Raw genomic sequence first — 8,932 nt, 5'->3', positions numbered from 1 at the left:
TGCATATTCTCATCTGGGTGGTCTTTATTTTCACATTGTATATAGACTTCTAGAATCCAATGCTGCTAAGAGGCCTGATGACAGTATGCCTTTTTAAAAAATAGCTTTATTGGGATATATTTCACACATAACATACAATTCATCCACTTAAGAGTCCACAAGTCAATGGTTTTCAGTATAGTCAGAGAGCAGTGCAACCACCTCCATAAAACTATGGAATATTATACCTACTAAACAGTCACTCCTCATTTTCCCCAAACCCCACATCCCTATGAAACCACTAATCCATTTTCTATCTCTATAGATTCGCCTATTTTGATTACATCTGATTATATCACTTAAAAGTTTTTTGGGGGGGGGCCAAAATCAAGAGTCGGGATGCTCCACCTGCTGAGCCACCTAAGTGCCCCTAAAAGACCAAATATGTGATCTTCTGTGACTGACTTCTTCCACTTAGCATGCTATTTCCAAAGTTCATCCATATCATGACAGTACTTCATTCTCTTTCGAAGTACTTTCTTTCTTACAGTAATATTTCATCATATGGATATACTACATTTTACCCATTCATCAGTCGGTTGTTTCCACTTTGGAGTTATTATGAACGATATCATTATGAACATTTATACAAAACTTTTCCTGTGGATATTTGATTTCATTTCTCTTGATTATCTACCTAGGAGTGGAAATGTTGGGTCATATATATGATAACTCTGTTTAACCTTTGAGAAACTATCAGACTGTTTTCTAAAGTGGTATACTATAACTATTATGTTATTATGCTGAGCATCTTTTCATGTGCTTATTGATCATTTGTTTATCTTTTTTAAGAGGTTTGTACAAATCCTTTGTCCATTTTTATTTGGGTTGTCTTCTTATTGTTGAATTGTAAGGTAACCTTTGTTGTTTTCTTTTTGGAAACTTTAGCATCTTCCTTTTATCTTTAGTATTCTAAATTTTCACAATAATACATCTAGGCAAATGTCCTTTCTTCACTTTGCTGGGCACATGGAAAACCCTTCCAACATGAAGACACATACTTTAGCACAGAGTTGCCTGCTTTATTATTTCTTTGATCTTATATTGTCCTCTTGTTTTTTTCTTTCAGGAACTTCCATTATTTAGGTAGCAAACCTTGGACTGATCCTAATGCGTTTAATTTTTATTCTCATATTTCCCTTTCATGTTTTCTATTCTTTTTATTCTATATCCAAGAGATTTGCTTGATTTTTTTCTTTACTCTCGTACAGATTTTTTCATTGGTTACATTATGTTCCTTCCTTTACAGCATACTGTTATTAGTTAATAAATGTAACATCTCTAAAATATCTCTAAAGTTATTAGGTATAGAGACAATTTTAAATTATAACAGTTATTCTGTTACCTGGAATAACTATTCCCTCTCTGGACATTGTTGCAAATTATTAATCTGGCTCTTTCTCTTTGACATTCCTCATTCATCTGGTCCTCCTTAATTGTCTCCTTGAATTTGAGGTTAAGACAACAGAAAATCCAGCTGAGTATTCTGTACTGATGATCAAGTTTCCCACCTTGCAGGTTTCATCTCATTTGGAGCCAGTACCATGTCAGCCACTATGAATGACTGAAGTGTTGAAGACTTCACTCTAAGATGCCAATTCCCACAGAAACAGCAGTCTTTTTCATTCTTGTAGAAAAGAAGTCTCTTTCCTTTTTTACTATAGTAAATATACACTAATAAAATTTACAATTTTAACCATTTCTAACTGTATAGTTCAGTGGTATGAGTACATTCACACTGTTGTGCAGCCATCACCACTATCCTTCTACAAAACATTTTCATCATCCCATACTGAAACTCTGTACCCATTAACAGTAAGTTCCCATTCTTCCATCTCTCAAGCCCCTGTCCACCAATGCTTTACTTTCTGGGTCCATTTTTATTTAATTTTTACTTTTTGTTTAAAGGTAATTTTTTGCTTTGAGATTTGTGTCCAAAGGAAAAAAAATGTGTGAGAAGTATTATCCAGCTATAAGCTTCTCAATACCATCTACCCCCTTCTTTTCAAGATTACACTCACTTTTGACTATTCTGTCTGTAGATTACAAGTTGTATACAACCCTCAGGGTTTGTAAGGTACCCCTCTTTGGGCATTTTCTAAGCCGTGGCTTCACCCTTTTGAACCAGTATCTACTCTATTCTCTACCTCTCATTAGATTTGATAAAACTTTCACACACCATTGATTCTCATTCCCTATTTCTACATTTTTATTCCTATTACTATGAGTTTTGGAGCAAAGTAGTAGATATCAGCATATGCTCAACCTACCATATTAAAGCTACCCTGTACTAAAATTTCTAACCACCTAAATATACGAGGTATACTTAGCAGAAATGTAACAGTTTTATAACTGAAATCAGTATCAAAACTCAAATAAGTATTTTAAAAATAAGAGAAAAATTCTGAGAAGTATTAAGAATCAGTATATGAAACATATTTCAATGCAGTTTTTCACAAATAAATTTAAATCCTAAATGACCGTACATAGTTTTTATAGCACATATTCAAGTTAGTTTAAAATTATCTATTTTTGTGACCACCACATTTAATTCTTTAGTGATTCTTTACTATTAAGGTATCAGCAGAGTAGCATCTTGTCATTAAATAGGCGCTTGCTATGGATTCATGAAAGATAATGAAAAACTGGATTTCCTTGATCATGATGATCACATATCCAGCCTAGGAAAGAGATCATATAGAGCAGTGACTGGAATACAGTCTATGAAGTTCAGAAGACCTATTTTAAGCCAGGTTTGGGCATCTACTAACTTGAACAATTTTCTCAGCATCTTAAGCTCTTCTTCACCTGTAAAATGGGTTTATAATAGTATCGATTCATAGGACATCTGTGAAGAATAGATGAAGCAGGTATAATTCTGGGCTCGTCAGAGATGTTAAATAAACAGTAACTGTTACCATCCAAAGCTTGACTCCAGTATCACACTATATGAGTCAGGATGCTGGGTCTAACACCAGCTTCCTCACCTTGGCCATGCTAGTCAACCTCTCTGTGCCTTGTTTCCTCATCCTAAAATGGAGATGATACTGAGCCTACATTAAAGGGGCATTTTAAGGATTAAATCCAACAATACATATATAGGGTTTAAAACAGTACTCTTAATATCATCACCCGCATCATCATTATATAATTGGTCTCTCTAAAGCAGACCATATTATTGAACCTAATGTCTACACTGTGAGAAGCTGGATATAAACATTACTTTTTATTGTGCCACCTTTTCCTACATTCTCTTCCCTAGCTCCTGTTTTCTCCATCCCACCTCAAAATACTTGAAATCACTTTTGTCTTTACATTTTGAACTAATATTGTATGTAGAATATTCCACACTTGAATCATCACCAATGACACACAGGATCAATAAGTAGACTTGTCATCCTTAAAAACTGCAATCTATAAAGAAAGTTTCAATTTTAACTTCTACTGCTTCTACATTTTACTGAATTTTAAGCATGCCTTTTCTAAATTGCTGCCATATTATATTTTTTCCTTTCAGTAAGAAGTAAAAGTGTTAAACTTCGCTGCAATTGCCTTTAAGAGCTTTCTCACATTTAATCTTAACAACTTGATCTAAAAAAAAAATCTTTATTTCCACTATGGGGTTTTCTTACAAGTGGAAACACAGTTCGTTTTAACAGAAATTGAGTTATCTAGGGTAAGTTGCACTGGCTCCCAGCCAAAATGGACAAACAACTCAAATTTTACCAATTCAGGATTTTTTTTTCAACCTGCTTGTTTGGAAAAATCAATTTTGATCATAATATAAGTGCTAGCTATCATATGAGTGATACTCTTACTTTCCTTTTCAAAGTATGTGTCTTTGTACCTGCAGTTCCTTCTTCCTGGGCTGTCCTTCCCACAGCATCTACTTTCTGGCCCCCATTCACTCTCCAGTCACTTCTACTGTTTTCTCCTTAAGTTAAGTGAATCCCACTTAGTTACACACTCCTCTTGGCTCCCTCAGAACTTCACTGTTTCTTCACCATAACCCTTCCCACGGTATACAGCAATTGTTAAAGATGAAGCCCATCTACCGGACTAGCCTAAGATGTGGAAATCAGCATGGGGTTCCCCTCTACACTTCATGATCAATAAATATTGGTTGAAAGAGGACTTAATAAGTAGTCCTATTGGAGGACTTCAGCTAATTTCTTTTTCTCAGAGTCTCCTCCTTTGGGGGAACCATGCCCAGATTGACACATATCTTCAGATACCCATAAGACCTTGGTTCCAAAGTTGGATGTATGGCCCAGGTACTGACAATCAGAGAACTCCATGTACTTCGTGCCATTGGCCACTATGATGAAATCAGGAATAGGAGTGTGACTCCTGGGTGAGTCTGGGCCAAGGAAGGTGGGCAAAGAATTTAGAGAAGTATACATTATTTTATCTTAGACCATTAGATGTAAGAACGATATAAGTTTAGAGTTGATGATAAAGTTGGAGATAGTCACCACATAGGAAACACTTACCAGAGTAAAGCTAATCCAGAAAAAAACACACACACACACACACACACACAAAATCAGAGTGAAGCAAAGGATCAAGACAAACTTCTGTTGATACCATTTGAGCCTCAGCTCCAGACATGCCTAGAGTTCATCCCTATACTTTCCAGTTACCTGAAGTTTTGTTTTCTTAAGCTAGTTTGCATGTCACTTATGTGTCTGTATATATCTATACATATAAAAGTTCTGGGAAAACATGGTTATTTCTTCACAAAAGAAAGCCACGAAGTTTTTAAACATGGAACAAAACAACACCTCTATTGACCACATGGGTGTCCAAATTATATCTTTGAATTCAGCAGCATGGTGTTGTAAATAATAAGCTAATCCACCACCAACATTTTTACAAGAACAAATAAAAAATTGTTCCTTCTTTTTGAAATCCTCTCCCACAGTTCTCCTATTAGATTACAATTATATGAACATATGCAAAGATGAATATGTTATAGTTTTCCTTACTGTTATGTTTATGAATTAAACTAAGCAAATGACAAGACTACAACAAGAAAAGTATTTTTATAACAAGTATTGGCAAGGATGTGGAGAAAAAGATGCTGTGTGCTGTTAGTAGGAATGTCAATTGGTATAGCCACTGTGGAAGACAGTATGGAGGTACATCAAAAATAAAATTACCATATGATTCAGTGTTTTTACTACTGGGTATTTATCCAAAGTAAACAAAAACACTAATTTGACAAGATATATATACCCCTATGTTTATTGCAATATTATTCACAATAGTCAAGATAAGGAGACAACATAACTGTGCATCAGTAGATGAATAGATAAGGAAGATGTGGTACACACACACACACACACACACACACAGTGAAATATTATGCAGCCATAAAAAGGATGAGATCGTGCCATTTGTAACAACATAGATTGACCTGGAAGGTATTACGTTAAGTGAAATAAGTCAGACATAGAAAGACAAATACTGTATTATTTCACTCATATAAAACATCAATAAACAAAAAGCAGAATCATACCATAAATACAGAGAACAAATTGATGGTTGCCTGAGGTGAGGGGGGATAGGGAATGGGAAAAGTGGGTAAAGGGGAGTAGGAGATAGAGGCTTTCAGTTATGGAATGAACAAGTCATGGAAATAAAAGGCACAGCATTGGGAATATGTGGGAATATGGGAATAACACAGCTTTGATATTATAACAGCATTCTATTGTGACAGACGGTAGCCTAAGCTTATAGTCAGCATAGCATAATGTATAGAGAATTTGAATCACTATGTTGCATACCTGAAACTAATGTAACCTTGTATGTCAAATGTACTTAATTTTTTTTAATTTTTCAAAAGTTAAAAATTTAAAAAAAGAAGATTGTTAGAAGATAACTATTTATTCTTGTTGAGGTTTTGCCCCAGGTATTGCACTAGAAGAGGAGGGTGTTTTGTTTTGTTTTGTTTTGTTTTGTTTTGTTTTGTTTTGTTTGATAGTATGAAAGTAAACCATGTTTATGTACTAAAACCAATCATGAAGATCTACTGTATACATTCTTGAACTTTAATATGCATGGGAATCACGTATTTGTTAAATATAAGAACTCAAAGGGTATAGCCCAAAGATTCCAATCAATTATGCCAAAGTGGGATTAAGTATTCAATTTTTTTAATGTTTATTTATTTTTGAAGGAGAGAGAGAGACAGAGCATGAGCGGAGGAGGGACAGAGAGAAGGTAGACAGAGGATCCGAAGCAAGCTCCAGGCTCTGAGTTGTCAGCACAGAGCCCAATGTATGGCTCCCATGAACTATGAGATCACGACTTGAGTCAAAGTCAGACACTCAACCTACTGAGCTACCCAGGCACCCTAGGAATCCAAATTTTAAACAAGCATCACAGGTTAGTCTGAATTAAATGTTGCCTTGATCCCCAAGGTTAAGGAATCATAAAAGATGGTACATCTCAGAGCTGACTCCTTTGCAAGGTAAGAAATTAAATTAGCTTTCACAAAAGAAAATTTTAAACAGAGAACATGTTAAAATTTAGTGCATTACTTTCTTAGATTCCATAGAACAAAAGATATTGAAAGCCTCTTTTAACCAGAAAAACATAACGCCCCAGTTCTATTCCTTTCTCATTCAGGAACTAGTTTGTTTCTTTAGTTTTTACTAAATGGGACATGAGAAATTGCCTAGAAATAATATGGCTTCCTGAGCCTTATATCTAAGGCATAAAATCTGGTACATTCTTAGAAACATAAAAATGTTAGATTTCAGAAGAACCTTACAGGTCATTTAACCCAACCATTATTAGATGTGGGACTCTTTTCTGTACTACTCCCTAAAAGTGGTCATTCAATCTCTGCTTGAGCACCTCCAATGACCCAGAACTCATTACTTCATGAAAAAGCAATTTTTTTCTCTTGTGGTAAAACTTTGTGTTTACTTGTTGGCTGGTGGCTGATTGACTGGTTTTCCCTTCCATTGAGCTAAAATCTACCTGCTCATTTAGGATTTTCATTATTCTGAGGTCTGCTTGCTCTGTTGACACACACAAAAATATATAGATGTCTTATATGAACATGTCCTACATGAAACCTATATGGGTTTACAATTTGAAAAGTTATCAAGACACCCCTAAATCTTCTCTTGTCCAGATTAAACAAGCAGTTTCTTCAGCTATTTCTTTTCTGCCTCAGTTTCTAGAGATGTTCCCTGCCCAATAACCCTCTGTCCCTTCTTCTCCTACTTATTCAATCTGGCCCCTGAGTTAGAAGATTTAAAGAATGGGGTAAACATGTTATTTAATCAATCCCTGAGTATTAAAGTTACTCGTAAAAAGCTCTCTTAGTACAGCATGCTCTCCATAGGGCATAAAGCAAGCTATGTTTAACGGAGAGTAATAAACAAAATGGAAAGTAATAATCTTAGTTGTTCCTCCCCTAAACTTCAGGTGTAAAGTCCACTGCTATCGCTTCTCGGCCTTTTGGCTAAGATCAAGTGTAGTAAAGTCGACTGCTGTGTGTTCTTTCATTTGAGGTGATGCTGTATATAGTCTTCTTAACTTCCCTTGGTATACGATTTGTCTCCTCTTGGGCCCTGTCTTCCAGGAGCTTGCTTAAAAGGCAGAAGCAAGGAGGTAGAGTTGAGTGCTGACACAGTCCCAGTCCCAGAGTCAGGACCCATTCCTCTTGCATGCATTGTTAGCCTTGCCCACACTGCAGTCTCCTGCACACTCCACCTGGTCCTCATTGCTGAAGGCTCACCAAGATGATGGCAACAGAAGTGGATACTTACTTCCCACTAGCTTATTTAATTTCTCATTTCAAGTAGGTTAGTATCCATTTGTATCTTGCCAAGGGATGTCACTTTTTTAATAATAGGAAGAAAGCATTTTGGGGAGCTACAGTTATTGCCTTGAAACTAGGTTGCTTTTGTTTTTGCTTTGTTTTAGTACTTGTCATATGAAAACCAACTTGACATTTTGTTACCCTTTATTCATTCCCCAAGTTACAGAACTTAGAAAGAATCTCCTGACTCACTTATACTAACAATTGATGGCTTAGATTTGCTTTACAGGCTGCAAAGAACTTCCAGGAGCCTCAGAGTAGACCCTCAATTAGGCAAAGTTGATAGCATCTAATATATAAATACAGTTTGGCCTTTATCACCAAAAACGTATAGAGGATATAAAGTGAAAGTGCTACAAGAAAAATACAGAGAAAGTATCTGTGAAGCACAGAAAAAGAAGAAACTGTTTCAGGATAAAGTATTTAAGGAAATGTTTAAGGTTACAGAGATGAAAGGGCAAGACACACCAGGAAGAGGGGACTCAGTGAGAGGAAACCAGGGTAAGGAAGCTCAGTTTTGGTGGCTTTATTCAAGAATTAATAATAGAGATCAAAAAAATAAAGTATCAGAGTTAAAATAAAATTAATCAAGAAATAGTCCATAGATCCTGAATATTCTTTTTTCTAAAATGACTCACTAGCAATACTGTTAAAAGATGTAATTAATTATTCTTTTTTTTATTTTTTTTAATGTTTTATTTATGTTTGATACAGAGAGAGACAGAGCATGAGAGGGGGAGGGGCAGAGAGAGAAGGAGACACAGAACTGGAAGTAGGTGACCGGCTCTGAGCTAGCTGTCAACACAGCACCTGACGTGGGGCTCGAACCCACGAACATGAGATCTGACCTGAGCCGAAGTCAGAGGCTCACCTGACTGAGCCACCCAAGTGCCCCTTAATTATTCTTATTATTTGTGATAAAATCAATGAAACAAATTCATAATGCAAATGAATCTTTTTTTTTTTTCAACTTAAGGGATCTAGAAAGCAAAATACTTCTGCACTACTTTTAGGAGCCATATAATGCTACCACTAACTTGATCTTACCAAAAT

This window comes from Suricata suricatta, chromosome 7 (assembly GCF_006229205.1).
Source record: "Suricata suricatta isolate VVHF042 chromosome 7, meerkat_22Aug2017_6uvM2_HiC, whole genome shotgun sequence".
Taxonomy (NCBI): domain Eukaryota; kingdom Metazoa; phylum Chordata; class Mammalia; order Carnivora; family Herpestidae; genus Suricata; species Suricata suricatta.
The sequence above is the reverse complement of the archived record's forward strand: the minus strand, read 5'-3'. Positions refer to the sequence as shown.